Here is a 16,779-nt window from a genome sequence, read left to right as displayed (position 1 = left end):
ATTTGAAGGATGATTTTGTTTGCTTTCCTAATGAGCATGGACCACAGATTTTGTCCCTTTCAAAGATCAATTTTGGCACATCTTTTATCAAATCCTTCTTGACTAGTTTTGATATTAAATCCATACTAGCATGTCCTAGTCTACGATGCCAAAGCCAATCTGTTTCACTTTTTCTTTCTTCATTAGTAATTAAACATAATCCATTTTTCTTCCCTAATTCATGAAGATCTACCATGTAAATATTTCTTTGCCGTTGTCCTACAAGTACAATGCTATTATCTTAAGGATTTGTGATTATGCATACTGAGGCTTCAAATGTGACTTTAAAACCTTTATCACAAAATTGACTTATGCTAAGTAGGTTATGTTTCAGACCATTAACTAATAAGACATTTTCTATAAAGGTAGATGGAGTAATCAAAATTTTATCCTTTCTAATGATAAATCCTTTTTCGTTGTCTCCATAGGTTACTACTCCACCCTTCTTAGATTCCAAGGTGACAAATTGTTCTACGTCACCTGTCATGTGTCATGAACAGCCGCTATCTAGATACCATCGTTTATCCACCTTATTAGCTGCAAGACACTCCTCATCGTCATTGGCCATATGACAGATTTGGGCCGTCTCTTGTTGATCTTCCTCTTCCGAACTTGACTCCTCAATTTCACTCCATTCAGCCATGAAGTTCTTCTTCTTAAGTTTTCTTGCCATCCACTTCAATTCCGGACAATCTATCTTGAAATGCTCGGGCTTGTTACACTCATAGCAAATTGGCGTTTCCTTTTCCTTTTCTTTGTCCTTACCATTTTCTTTGCTTGAGCTACCTTTGAAGAAGGGCTTCCTTTTATGAAATTTCTTCTTTCCTCTCATGAATTTTCTGAATTTTCTTCCAAGCATAGCCATTCCTTCTTCATCATATTCCTCCTCATCATCAAATTCTTCTGATTCAGTTTTCTATTTTGGAGTAGTGGACTTCAAGGCAATGGTCTTTCTTTTCTTGACCTCATCTTTTGAATTTTGCCTCATGGTCAACTCATAGGTCATGAGTGATCCTAGAAGTTCTTTCAATTGCAATGTATTGAGGTCCTTTGCTTCTTGAATTGCTGTTACTTTGGCCTCCCAAACTCTTGGTAGAGACCTGAGAATTTTTCGCACTAAATCAGAGTTAGTATAAGACTTTTCTAAACTTTTTAGCCCATTTATGATTTCTGTGAATCGAGTAAACATTTTAGTTATGGACTCAGTGGACTCCATTTTGTTGCCCAGATAGACAACCCAAGAGAGGGGGTGAATTGGGTTTTAAAATAATTTTGCAATTAAAACGTTGTGGATGACTAATTAATGCTTTACCAAGATGATTAATTAATTGCTATGTGCTGTGAATGAAATGAGAGTAAAAGAAAGAGACAAACAATCACAAACACAAGGCTTTTATAGTGGTTCAGAGCTAACCCTTGCTCCTACGTCCACTCCCCAAGTCTCACTTGGGAATTCACTATAACCCCTTGGATTACAGCCGGTTGTTTTACAAGCTCACAACCAAACTTGTTGTTTTACGAGCTCACAACGAACTCGGTCGGTTTTCCCTGGCTCACCGACTAGAACCACCCCGATTGTTTTTCCGGGATCACAATCGAACCCTTACACGTTGGTTTTACACTCGGCTCACCAACCAACCTCTACACCCTTGATTCAATCCCCCGATTGAACCAAGCAAAGACAAGATCGAAATAATGACAACAAACAGAAAAATAGAGCTTCTCAAAAGCAGATAAATAACAATATAAACTAGAGAGAAGTTAAGAGCCCTCAAACACGTTTGAGTTGGAGTAGAGTAGGGCTTCTTGAACTTCAGGTCTCCTCTTGAATGTCTGGTCGACTTGAATGCAGGAGGAGATCTCTTTCAATGTTTGGGAAGAGGTAGTTGGATGGAGTTATGGCGCTCTTCCCTCTTTTCGTTGAAAAACCACTTGCAGAGAATGAATGCTTGATTACTTTGAATGGAATGGTGTGTTTCTCTACCTTGCTACAGTCCTCTGTGGCTATTTAAGCCATCCCCCACGGAAACTAGCCGTTAGACACCTTTTTCTGCCCGTTCTGCACACTCTGCACAACCTGACAATATGTCCGTTGGGGGTCGGAGTCGACTCGCGCGATCAGGAGTCGACTCGGCTGTAGCGGGAGTCGACTCATGCTTTTCTGGAGTCGACTCGGCAACTGTTCCGGATTTGAATTAAAGTGGCCTCTTTGACTGGGAGTCGACTCGACTTGACCCAGAGTCGACTCGCCAACTTCTGGAGCTGACTTGGCATTTTCGGAGTCGGCTCATCTCATGAAATCCATGGAGCTAATTTTCAACTTGGCCCAGTCGAGTCGACTCGGCGCTCAGAGCCCGAACTCCCGATCTTCTGTCTTTTGGCTCGTCCAGTCTTGGAGTCGACTCGAACTTCCCCGAAGTCGACTCAGCTCTCAGTTTCCGAAACATAGCCTTCTGCCTTTTTGGTGTAGCGCTACCTTGGAGTCGACTCGAGCTGTCTGGGAGTCGACTCGGCTCTCAGAGACAGTAAATCGGTCTTCTGTCTTTTTGGGGTCGCGCTGTCTCGGAGTCGACTCGCGTATTGCGGGAGTCGACTCGAATCTCAGAGTCCGAAAACTCCTCTCTGACTTTTGCCTTGTGTACCACTGAGAGTCGACTCTCGCTTTCTTTGGAGTCGACCTGCCAACCATCGGAGTCGACTCGCGTTCCACAGGAGTCGACTCGAATCTCAGGGTCGAAATTCGCTCTCTGACTTTTCTGTCTGTAACTCCTTGGAGTCGACTCATACTACTCCGGAGTCGACTCGGTAAACATCGGAGTCGACTCGCGCACTTCAGGAGTCGACTCGCTGACAGGTTTTGAGTTGATGCTTTCTGCTTGTCTGTCTGTTCTCAGTCGGAGTCGACTCGTAATGATCCGGAGTCGACTCGAGCCCGTGCCAGTGATTCTGATACGCTTGGAGTCGACTCGTAATACTCTGGAGTCGACTCGAGTCTCAGACTTTGGTTCAAACTGACTTCTTAACTTATCCAAAATATTATGAACCAAGTCTAGAAACACTTTAGACAAGATTTTCACTGAAACACTCAATTGAATTCATTAGTAAACAAGAGATATACTCAGATGCTTTGAGCTCATCAAAATCAAATAGGGTTATGATCAATCACTCCACAATCTCCCCCTTTTTGATGATGACAAAACATTGAGTATATGTAAAGTGAATTGCTCAATAAACAAGAAAATAAAATCCATAAATAAATTCAAGTGTCTGGTTATTTGATTTATCCAATCTTGAAAGGTGTGAAACAATAAATTTTGGAGTTAAAGCTCCTCCTTTCATTTGGAATTATATAAGCCTTCATATCATGCAATCAATTGTTTGGCTTATATATATTTAATGATTTAGCTTTCTTAAAAAAAATCAGATTCTCCCCCTCAACATATGCATTCAACTTTGTTTTGATTCTCTGAATTTCCTTTTAATGCATTGAAGTTTTTGAACTGAAATTTTTGGTTTTTAGAGGGAAATCTGACAATTTGTTCTTGAGTTGGATTCAACTAATCTCCGAATATTCCTTGAATAGATTCTGGAGATTACTCCATTAGGAGCCCCAACAGAGAGATAATGAGCCTCGAGGTACCAAATCCACTAAGAACAAATTATGTTTTAATTTTGGTTCTCATTTACATAACTACTAAATATTTCTCCCCCTTTTTGTCATCATATCAAAAAGGAGGTAAGCAGAACAAACAATCACTTAGAGATCAAATTGCACACAATTGAAGAGAATATGTCTACTCATTGTATTGATGTGTATGTAAATACATTTTAGAATACAATAAGTAAAGCAAAAAAAGTACATGTCAAAATAACACAAAATGATCTAAGGCTTCCTCGAGGAGGATGCGGGTCCCCGGGGCATGCGCTCTGCAAGTAGTGTGACTGCATTGGTGACGTGCTCGAGCTGTCGGATAATGGCCGAGGTGGCCCTGCTATGTGTCGTATCGAGCTCGGTCATCGACTTCTGAAGTGTGTCCAGCTTGTCGATGAGCACATTCGCCAAGCGCTCGGCCCCCTAAGTAGTGGTGCTCATGTCCTTCCGGATGTCATCGCGCATCTTCCGAGTGATGCCCGTGACCTCACTCATACTGGAGAATTGAGCCTGGATCAGGCTCCGGACGTTGTAAATCTCTTTCCGCACATGGGCCGTCATCTCAGTCACGGCTGTCAAGGAAGGGACCAACGCTGACGAAGGTGCAGGAGTGGGAGCAGGCACTGAACCCCGGAGCTCCCGAAGTAGATCATCTCGCAGATCTCGGACAATCTCCTGCCGCAACTCCCGGAGCTGCTCAGGAGCGATCCGGACCTCCATGGGCTGAGGAGCTGAGGAGGAGGGTCCGGCTGAGGTGGTAGGAGCAGAAGTGGAGGGAAAGTCAGGATAATCTGAGTCTGGCTCAGGACTAGGGGAATGTCTGGTGGTATGTGTGGAGGTGGAAGACTTTCTAACCCAGGTCCCCTCTACCTTCCGAAACCCCATCCTGTGTAGGGTCTCCGGACGCATGCGATCTGTCCATCGCAATACGCGAGAGGGTTCCCCCTCAGGAATAGGGATCTCGGCCTCCCTAAAGATAAGGGTGAACATCATGCCATAGGGGAGGGTGAGTCTAGGTCTATCTAGTGGCTCACATAGGTATCTATATATCATCTTGGGAAAGTTTATGGGGGTATCCTGAAGAATGTAGTACATGAGGGCTAGGTCCCTCTCAGACACAAAATCAAACCGTCCGGTCTTTGGGAACAAAGACCGAGAAATGATGCTTAAGAGGAGCCGCATCTCAACTGAAAGTGAGCTGGCGGACACCTCATCTAAAGGGGACTGGGGTGGATGCCCTAGAATGGCCGTAAGGGCCTCAGTCCTATCTTCGGGGTGTGTGGGAGCCACCCCTAACTGTGGAAGGTGGAGGATTTGGGCTATGAAATCCTCGGAAATAAACAATGGACACCGGCTACGGTTCCCTCTATTCCCCCATTCCCCCATGGACAGTACCATAGAACTCTCTAATTAGGCCAGGGTATGTGGGGAGGTCTAGGGAACAAAAGTACTCTAAACCCTGGGCCCTAAGTCTATCTCCTATAGTGAAGCCCTCCCGGGAGAGATAGTCGAAATTGACGTATCTCCCGGTGGAGACCGCCTTCCCGGCACACGGCCTCGAGGGAACGGCCCTCGGCGGGGAACGAGCCGGAGGTTGTGGCCTCACGGGGTCGTTCCGAGCCTTGGAACGCCGCTCGGCACCGGTCGTGGAATGGGGCCTCTTCCGGCTTAGGACAGTGGCTTTGCGAGGCATGGTTGACCTATAATGGTATGAAATCCTAATGGACGATGAAGGATCAACGGGAAAAGGACCTAGGGGCGGCTGGAGACGTTCTAGGAGTTGGCTCTAGGGTTTTGAACAGTGGCGGCGGTGAAAATAAGTGTTTTCTAAACGATGGAGTTAGGGTTAAAAAGTCGGATCCCGACTGCGAGTCGACTCCACTGAGTCGCGAGTCGACTCGACCTCGAGTCGACTCCAAAATATGCGCGAGTCGACTCTCCTTAGGCGCCTGTTGACCTCGAGTCGACTCCTTACTGTATGCGAGTCGACTCCCCCCTCTGCTGCCATTGTTTTCGAGTCGACTCCCGTAAATGTGCGAGTCGACTCCCCCTTACGAGCCGACTCTAAAACTTACTCGAGTCGTCTCGAACTCTGGCACGCACCTAAAAATCATGCTATGTTCGTGCCGAATGAGGGAAAATCACTAAGTTATGATCTGATTTGATGATCATTGTAAAGAAACTCTAAATTAACCACAATCTAATCATCAAAATCAATGAACTAGTGGAAAACACCACTAGCATGGATCAATCACTCCTAATCCCCTCCTAAGCACACTAAATCTCTCTTTACTTAGGGGTTTTGTAAAAATGTCAGCTAATTGATCATCAGTACAAACAAATTGTAGTGTCACATCACCATTCAGTACATGATCTCTTATGAAGTGATGTCTTATCTCAATATGTTTAGTTCTTGAATGCTGAATTGGATTCTTAGTTAGATTAATGGCACTTGTATTATCACAATTAATGGGTATTTTATCTTGTTTAATGCCATAATCTTCTAATTGTTGTTTGATCCATAAGATTTGAGCACAACAACTCCCGGCTGCAACATATTCAGCTTCAGCAGTAGATAATGCAACCGAGTTTTGTTTCTTGCTAGACCATGAGATTAAGTTTTCTCCTAGAAATTGACTAGACCCGCTGGTACTTTTTCTATCAAGTTTACATCCAGCAAAATCTGAATCTGTGTATCCTATTAATTTTAGGCTAGATTCTTTAGAATACCATAAACCTATATTCTTAGTTCCTATTAGGTATTTAAAGATTCTCTTAACTGCAATTAGATGTGATTCCTTAGGATTAGACTGATATCTAGCACACATGCAAACACTAAACATGATATCAGGTCTACTTGCAGTAAGATACAATAAAGATCCTATCATACCTCTATATAGTTTCTGATCTACAGATTTACCTGATTCATCTTGGTCTAATTTGCATGATGAGCTCATGGGGGTGCTGATTGACTTGTTCCCCTCCATATCAAACTTTTTAAGCATCTCCTTGATATATTTGGCTTGATTGATGAAGATGCCTCCTTCAGACTGTTTGATTTGAAGCCCGAGGAAGTAGTTCAGCTCTCCCATCATGCTCATCTCAAATTCACTCTGCATCAAATCAGCAAATTCTTCGCAGAGGCGATTGTTAGTAGCACCGAAAATAATATCATCAACGTAAATCTGCACTAATAACATATCTTTGTTTTGCTTTTTCAGAAATAGTGTTGTATCTACATTACCCCTAGAGAACTCATGTTCTAATAGGAATTTGCTAAGCCTCTCATACCATGCTCAGGTGCTTATTTCAAACCATAAAGTGCTTTGTTCAATTTATATACATGATTAGGATATTGATGATTTTCAAAACCAGGAGGTTGTTCTACATATACCTCCTCATTAATATACTCATTTAAAAATGCACTTTTTACATCCATTTGAAATAGTTTGAAGTCCTTAGAGCATGCATATGCTAATAATAATCTAATAGCCTCAAGTCTAGCTACAGGAGCAAAGGTTTCATCAAAATCTATACCTTCTTCTTGATTATAGCCCTTTGCTACTAGTCTAGCCTTATTCCTTATGACAATTCCATTTTCATCAAGTTTATTTTTATAAATCCATTTGGTACCTATAATTGGATATTCAGAAGGTCTTTCAACTAGATTCCATACTTTGTTTCTAGTAAATTGGTTTAATTCTTCTTGCATTGCATTTATCCAATTTACATCGATTTCAGCTTCTTCTATGCGTTTAGGCTCAAAATGCGAAACGAAAGCTAGATGATTGTTTAAGTTCCTAAGGGATGCTCTAGTCCTAATAGGTTGAGACGGATCATCTAGAATTAATTCCTTAGGATGCCCGTGAGCATACCTCCAAGCTTTAGTTAGCCCATGATCTACTATAGTCTCTTGGCTTGATGATGCATCTTCAATTAATTTTTGACTGTTATCTTGTAATGTCATCTCGTCAATCTTTTCTTCAAGAATTTCCGTATCATCATCAAAATTAACTCTCTTGCTAGAAGAGATATCACTAGAATCATCGAAGACAACATGTATGGATTCTTCTATAACTAGGGTTCTTTTATTAAAGACTCTATATGCTTTACTAGTTGTAGAGTACCCTAAGAATATGCCCTCATCAGATTTAGAATCAAATTTTTCTAGATTATCTTTTCCATTATTATGAACAAAACACCTACATCCAAAGATATGAAAATAGTTTACCTTTGGTTTTCTGTTTTTTCGAAGTTCATAAGGTGTTTTCTTTATAATAGGTCTCAATAAAACTCTATTTAATATATGACAAGAAGTATTAATGGCTTCTCCCTAAAAGTACTTAGGGAGGTTACTTTCACATAACATAGTTCTAGCCATTTCCTCTAGAGTTCTGTTTTTCCTCTCCACAACTCCATTTTGTTGTGGTGTCCTAGGTGCAGAAAAATTGTGTGTTATCCCCTTTTTACTACAAAACTCATCAAATAAATGATTTTCGAATTCGGTACCATGGTCACTTCTAATAGCTATTACTGAAGTATCTCTAGCATTGGTTACTTCTTTATGAAATTTCTTGAAAACTGAAAAAGCTTGATCCTTATGAGCTAAGAACATGACCCAAGTGTATCTAGAATAATCATCTACAATAACTAGACCATATTTATTTCCACCTAGGCTTGTGGTTCTAGTTGGTCCGAATAGGTCCATGTGTAGTAGTTCTAGAGGTCTAGAGGTTGAGACACAATTTATAGATTTAAAGGAGTTCTTTGATTGTTTGCCAAATTGACATGCTTCACATATTTTATTCTTTTCAAACTTTAATTTTGGCAAACCTATCACCGAATCTCTTTTAACTAGTTTAGATATTGTGTCCATGCTTGCATGACCTAACTTACGGTGCCATAACCAACTAGCATCATTGTCCTTAGTTTCATTAACAACTAAGCATGGGTTGTGTTTGGCAAGATCCTCAAGGTCTACAACATACACATTTCCACGTCTTATTCCTTTAAAAACTAAACTATTGTCATTTGGGTTTGTTACGATGCATAGTGATGGTTTAAACATAACATCATAACCTTTATCACATAATTGACTAATGCTTAATAAAGTATGCTTAAGACCGTCAACATATCTAACATTATCAATAAAAGTAGAAGGGGTAATTTGTACTTTACCTATACCAATGATGTGATCTTGGTTGTTGTCTCCAAAAGTCACAGCACCTCCCTTCTTAGCTTCAAGGGTGAAGAATTGATTCTTGTCACCCGTCATGTGTCTTGAACAGCCACTATCCAAGTACCAGCAATTTTTGTTGACCTTGGCTGCAAGACACTCCTACACAAGCAGATCATATAATCTTAGGTACCCAAGTTTTCTTGGGTCCTTCATGGTTAGTCATATTGGTTCCTTTTGGAACCCATACCCTTTTAATTTTTCTTTTAGTTTTTCCTTTCCTATAGTCACATACATTTGCTTTATGTCCTACAGTTCCACAACAAAAGCAGGTTACTTTCTTAGTTTTGCTTTCTCCAGCTTTAACAAAGAAGTTACTCAAAAGTTTTTGCTTATTTTTAGGTTTATATCCTAAACCTGCTCTATTGAATACTGCTCGTTGACTATTAAGTATCATATTCAGTTTTTCTGAACTATATGTAAATTTTTCAACCAAGGGTTTGTATTTTTCAAGTTCTTTAGTTAGTGTTTGTTTTTCTGCTTTTAAATCATTCAGTTCTTTTGTGATACTCTCATTTATATGTTTATTGTTTTTGGGTTCTAATGTTTCTTTGTTCAGCCTTTCATTTTCTTTAGTTAAGGTATTATTCTTTTGTATCAAGATTTGGTTGCTTGTTTTAAGTTCTGCATTTTCTTTGGTGATACAGTCCTTATCCTTAACTAACTTATCGTATTTATGTAGGTAAGATTGATTAGCTATTTTTAGTTCTTTATTCTTAAGATTTATGGCCTTATATTCAATCATTAATTCATTAAATGCATCATACAATTCATCAAAGATACAATCGAGATGCGTGTTGGATGTTACCTCATTTTCATTGGCCATGAAACAGAAATTGGCCTTTTCTTCTTGTTCCTCATCCGATGATGAAGATGATGCGTCGGAGTCCGATAAGGTGGTAACAAGGGCTTTCTTCTTCTTGTACTTACTGCCCTTCTTTAGTAAGGGACACTCAGCTCTGATGTGCCCCGGCTTCTTGCACTCATAACACCCAATCACCTCATTTTTCCTTTCCTTACCTTTATCCTTGCGATAGGAATTTGAGGGGCCTCTCCTTTGATGATAGGACTTCTTGTGGTCGATGAATTTTCTGAACTTGCGCACAAGAAGAGCCTCATCATCATCTCCCTCATGATCTTCTTCTTCACTGCTGCTACTGCAAGACAAATCTTTGTTAGATGATGTAGATTTGAGAGCTATTACCTTTTTCTTATGGGAGGACTCTTCTTCGCTGTGCTGCTTCATTGTTAGCTCGTGAGTCATTAGGGATCCAAGGAGCTCTTCAAGTGGAAGCTTGTTCAAGTCCTTAGCTTCTTGGATTGCCGTCACCTTGGCTTTCCATGACCTTGGTAGACAGCGAAGAATTTTTCTGACAAGATCACTGTTAGTATAGTTTTTGCCAAGGCTTTTTAGGCCATTGACAATGTCAGTAAACCTAGTGAACATGCTAGTGATTGTCTCATTAGAATCCATCTTAAATAGTTCATACTTATGAACTAATATATTTATTTTGGATTCTTTGACTTGATTCGTGCCCTCATGGGTCACTTCAAGTCTGTCCCAAATCTCTTTTGCAGAATTGCAAGTAGAGACTCTATTGAATTCATTCCTATCTAATGCACAGTAAAGCACATTCATTGCTTTAGAATTGAGTTGTGCCTTTCTCATGTCATGTTCATCCTCCTTTTCTAGTTTAGGTACAGTGACACCCTCTACATAGATGGATGGGATGTATGGTCCATTTACTACAATGGTCCACATCTCATAGTCTTGGGCTTGGATGAATATTCTCATCCTAGCCTTCCAATATGAGTAGTCGGATCCATTAAAGAATGGGGGTCTTTGGGTGGACTGACCCTCAATGTGGGAAGATCCAAATGGGGTTGTCATTTTGATCTTTTACTCTTAGGATAGAAGAGTTTAGGCTCTGATACCACTTGTTGCCCAGATAGACAACCCAAGAGGGGGGGTGAATTGGGTTTTAAAATAATTTTGCAATTAAAATGTTGTGGATGACTAATTAATGCTTTACCAAGATGATTAATTAATTGCTATGTGCTGTGAATGAAATGAGAGTAAAAGAAAGAGACAAACAATCACAAACACAAGGCTTTTATAGTGGTTCGGAGCTAACCCTTGCTCCTACGTCCACTCCCCAAGTCTCACTTGGGAATTCACTATAACCCCTTGGATTACAGCCGGTTGTTTTACAAGCTCACAACCAAACTTGTTGTTTTACGAGCTCACAACGAACTCGGTCGGTTTTCCCTGGCTCACCGACTAGAACCACCCCGATTGTTTTTTCGGGATCACAATCGAACCCTTACACGTTGGTTTTACACTCGGCTCACCAACCAACCTCTACACCCTTGATTCAATCCTCCGATTGAACCAAGCAAAGACAAGATGGAAATAATGACAACAAACAGAAAAACAGAGCTTCTCAAAAGCAGATAAATAACAATATAAACTAGAGAGAAGTTAAGAGCCCTCAAACACGTTTGAGTTGGAGTAGAGTAGGGCTTCTTGAACTTCAGGTCTCCTCTTGAATGTCTGGTCGACTTGAATGCAGGAGGAGATCTCTTTCAATGTTTGGGAAGAGGTAGTTGGATGGAGTTATGGCGCTCTTCCCTCTTTTCGTTGAAAAACCACTTGCAGAGAATGAATGCTTGATTACTTTGAATGGAATGGTGTGTTTCTCTACCTTGCTACAGTCCTCTGTGGCTATTTAAGCCATCCCCCACGGAAACTAGCCGTTAGACACCTTTTTCTGCCCGTTCTGCACACTCTGCACAACCTGACAATATGTCCGTTGGGGGTCGGAGTCGACTCGCGCGATCAGGAGTCGACTCGGCTGTAGCGGGAGTCGACTCATGCTTTTCTAGAGTCGACTCGGCAACTATTCCGGATTTGAATTAAAGTGGCCTCTTTGACTGGGAGTCGACTCGACTTGACCCGGAGTCGACTCGCCAACTTCTGGAGCTGACTTGGCATTTTCGGAGTCGGCTCATCTCATGAAATCCATGGAGCTAATTTTCAACTTGGCCCAGTCGAGTCGACTCGACAATCCTGGGAGTCGACTCGGCGCTCAGAGCCCGAACTCCCGATCTTCTGTCTTTTGGCTCGTCCAGTCTTGGAGTCGACTCGAACTTTCCCGGAGTCGACTCAGCTCTCAGTTTCCGAAACATAGCCTTCTGCCTTTTTGGTGTAGCGCTACCTTGGAGTCGACTCGAGCTGTCTGGGAGTCGACTCGGCTCTCAGAGACAGTAAATCGGTCTTCTGTCTTTTTGGGGTCGCGCTGTCTCGGAGTCGACTCGCGTATTGCAGGAGTCGACTCGAATCTCAGAGTCCGAAAACTCCTCTCTGACTTTTGCCTTGTGTACCACTGAGAGTCGACTCTCGCTTTCTTTGGAGTCGACCTGCCAACCATCGGAGTCGACTCGCGTTCCACAGGAGTCGACTCGAATCTCAGGGTCGAAATTCGCTCTCTGACTTTTCTGTCTGTAACTCCTTGGAATCGACTCATACTACTCCGGAGTCGACTCGGTAAACATCGGAGTCGACTCGCGCACTTCAGGAGTCGACTCGCTGACAGGTTTTGAGTTGATGCTTTCTGCTTGTCTGTCTGTTCTCAGTCGGAGTCGACTCGTAATGATCCGGAGTCGACTCGAGCCCGTGCCAGTGATTCTGATACGCTTGGAGTCGACTCGTAATACTCTAGAGTCGACTCGAGTCTCAGACTTTGGTTCAAACTGACTTCTTAACTTATCCAAAATATTATGAACCAAGTCTAGAAACACTTTAGACAAGATTTTCACTGAAACACTCAATTGAATTCATTAGTAAACAAGAGATATACTCAGATGCTTTGAGCTCATCAAAATCAAATAGGGTTATGATCAATCACTCCACACATTTTAAACAACTCATACTTATGAACTAATATATTTATTTTTGACTCCTTGACCTGATTAGTTCCTTCATGTGTGACCTCTAGTTTATCCCAAATTTCTTTCGCGGAGATGCATGTAGATATTCTATTGAATTCACTTACATCTAGTGAACAGTAAAGTACATTTATTGCTTTTGCATTTAGTTGTGCTAGTCTTCTATTACTCTCATTCCAATTCATTTTCGGTTTGGGAATGATTGTTCCCTCTATACTAATTGTGGGTGTGTGTGGTCCTCTAGTTATGATATTCCACAATTCATAGTATAGAGCTTGAATGAATATCCTCATCCTAGCTTTTTTGTATGTGTAATTTGAGCCATTAAACAGAGGAGGTCTATTCGTGGATTGCGCCTCACTCATAGAACATCCTACTTGGGTTGTCATGATCTTTGTCTCTTGATTGTGAGATCAACAAATACTATGTGAGCACCTCGCTCTGATACCACTTGTTGCCCAAGGTGACAAGCTAAGAGGGGGGGGAGGTGAATTAGTTTCTCTAAATTTTTACTATCTTAATTTAATCAATCGATGAGTGAGTGAAGTTTAAAACAATACACAATGCAAATATACAAGAAGTATAGTGGTTCGGTGCTCTCCTAAGCATCTACGTCCACTCCCCAAGCGACCCCTTGGGAATTCACTATAATCCCATGGATTACAGTTGGATTGTTTTCCGGGCTCACAATCCAAAAACCTTTACACTTTGGTTTTTCGGGATCACCAAGAACCTATGTTGGTTTTACGGGCTTACCAACAAACCTTCACAATTGGTTTTATGGGCTCACCAACAAACCTACACCATTGGTTTTACGGGATCACCAACAAACCTTCACCGTTGGTTTTACAAGCTCACCAACAAACCTTTTCAAGGTGATTAAAGAGAAGAAGAAAGTTAAAACTCCTAGATGAGCAAGTATAACAATTATAAGCTACAAAGAAGAGTTTAGAATATAGTTATCGCTTGATGAGACTTCTCTCTTCTTTGTCAAGAATTATTCACTCTTCAAGGATGGATGGAGCTCTTAATGTCTCTTGAAATCTGCCCAACCACTTCCTTTTAACTCTTTGAATGAAGCAATTGGATGAAGAGAGTTAGGGCTCTTGTCTTTCTTGTGTAAGCTTTGATATTTTTCAAAAGTCTCTTTTCTCTGATGAATAGTATCCCTTTTAAATAGTTTTCCTCATCCATTGGACACCCCCCATTGGTTAGATTTCAAAAACTAGTCGTTACTTGCTGTTGGGAGGACAAAAGGTACTTCTGCAGACTAGCCATTATGCTTCTGCCCGTGCTTGGGTCGACCCAAACTTTTCTGGGGTCGACTCAAACCACTGTTCATCAGACTTGGAGTCGACTTAACTTTCACTGGGGTCGACCCTACTTTCACTGGGGTCGACTCATGCTACATTGGGGTCGGCCCTCTCAGAAAACACAGAACCTTATATTTCAGCCGTCTTTCACTTGGGTCGACTCAACTCTTTTTGGGTCGATTCAAGGTTCAGGTGGGTCGACTCAATTTCCATTGGAGTCGACCCTCTCAGGGATTTCAGAGAACCAATTTTTGAATGACACAGCCTTTGGGTCGACTCATGTTCAGTTTGGGTCGACTCAGGATGGGGTCGACTCAAGTTTCATTGGGGTCGACCCTCTTAGGGATTACAGAGACTTGTTTTCATGAGGCTTGAAGATGGGGTCGACTCAACTTTCACTTGGGTCGACCCAAGTACTGTTCATCCATGCCATTTTTGCAGAAGTGTGTCCGATGGTTCCTTGATGTGCCGGGTGTTAGATGTATGCCCTAGAAGCCAATCTGGTTGACACATTGTTAATTCTAGGGACATAATTTTGTACTTGACTATTTATTATTAAATAAATAAAAGGCATCTTTTTATTCATATTGTTTATGTGTCTATGAATCGTCCAAAAATTAAGAGTTAAGAATTTGAGCCATAAATTATTGATTAATTTCTGAATGCTCCAGATCAATGGATCATCACAAGGACGGTGATCGATCCGATTAGTGCACACATTACTTTCCTTATGGATGGACGAGACTTGAGTCCACAGTGTGGCGACACTGAAGTAATAGTGCAGGTGCTTGTTAAGAATAAGGGTACTGAGCGTGACCAAGATAAGAAGTCACTTGGATGTCTATCCACTCGTCAGTGACTTGCTTGATGTTGCAGTAGTGTGACTGGTCCTTTGACCTGCGATGCTTCGGCTACTCACAGTGAGGTTATTGTAGTTTGACTGCACATATACATGGTCTCTAGCCATATGGGTCCATGTAGTGTAGATTGGCTGCAGTAGGTTCACTGTAGGAGTAGGGTATGCACCTATAAGGAATCTATCGACCTTGATAGATAAGTAGAGATCCTATGTGATTTATAAGACTGAGTTCGTAAGACCTCGGCTGGGGCAGATTGTATAGTGGAGAAAGAGTTTTTCACTCTCGAGCTTAAGTCGAATAAATCTTGACATATGACAGACGATGGGGTTTGACGAGTTGTCCATGACCTCCGTCCTGTAGGGATCCACGATAGTAGAACTGTATCATACGATAACTGCACCTAGAGGTTCACCATTCTATTCTGCTAGGTAGCCACTACATGCTGCTAGGTGTCACTGGTGGATGGTGAAACTTACAGGGATTGTCTCGATGATCGATAAACCCTAATGAGTAGAGTTGGAATCGTTCCGACCCATTGAAAGGAGTTTTCAATGATATTGTGATAGAGATCACAATATATCTCACTACCAGTCAGAATTGAACCTATGGGGTCACACACACTAGAGGCATTGACTGATCCGATGGTTGAATCGTGATTAGGAATCACAAGTAATCAATTCGATTGATAATCAGTTGAAGAAGGAACAATGGAATTAATTAATTGGACTTAAACACAAATCCTACTTCGAGTAGGATTCTTAGAGTCCTAATTGGATTAGGACTGGAAATCCTATTTGGAGTAGGAGTAGGATTCCTACAATCCTAATTAGATTGGGAGTTTTGAATTAAATTTGAATTCCTACTTGGAATAGGATTTCCAGAGTCCTAATCGGATTAGGACTTCGGATTCAAATTAGAGTCCTAATTGGATTAGGACTAAAATTAAATAAGTCCTAATTGGATTAGGGTTTCTTAAGTTCTAATTAATTATTAATCTCATGAATCAACATGACTCCTAATTGGGTTAGGATTGAAGAGTTCAATTGAGTCATGGTTCATTCAAGTTCTAATTGGATTAGGACTAGCATAGATGAACCCGATTGATTCATGATTTGGTTAAACCCTAATTGGATTAGGACTAAACCAAATAGGAGCATCCTAATCCTCCTTAGAGGAGGACTAGGGCAACACAAGAGGGAGGGGCTCACGCCCCTCCTCCTTTTCTTCTTTGGTGCGGCACAACAAGAGGGGCCGACGCCCCTCTTGGAAGTTAATCATTGTAGGAGCTCCACATGCTATTTAAGAGGAGACGTGGGGGCTGACCTAATTCATTGAAGTCCCCTTCTTCCAGCCGTGGCCTCCTCCTACTTCTCCTTGGTCTTCAACCGCAAGCAAAGAAGGGAAAAGAAAGCTCTTGGCGGCCCCTCCTTCCTCTCTTGTTTTGGGTTCCAACGCAAGCAAAGAAAAAAGGCTGCAATGGCTTGGTGATCTTCTTCCTTGATCTTCTTCTTCTTCTTCCTCCTCCCTTTAGCATTCAAGAGTTGAAAGAAAGGGAGGTGAGCAGCCATCAAAACATATCTCTGCAAGGGAGCTAGCACCCCGGGGAGATAGAGAGCTTGGATCGGTTCCTGCTTCGTGTGGATACTCGTAGAGGCCGGGCACTTGAACGGCTTCAAGCGAACCTTCATCCAGAACCACGATCATCAGTTTGCGGTGATCATCTACCCGCAC

Source organism: Phoenix dactylifera, chromosome 17 (assembly GCF_051530095.1).
Source record: "Phoenix dactylifera cultivar Ajwa chromosome 17, Ajwa_hap1_PhDact_Kaust_v1.1, whole genome shotgun sequence".
NCBI classification, from domain to species: Eukaryota; Viridiplantae; Streptophyta; class Magnoliopsida; order Arecales; family Arecaceae; genus Phoenix; species Phoenix dactylifera.
Note: the sequence above shows the minus strand (reverse complement) of the source record.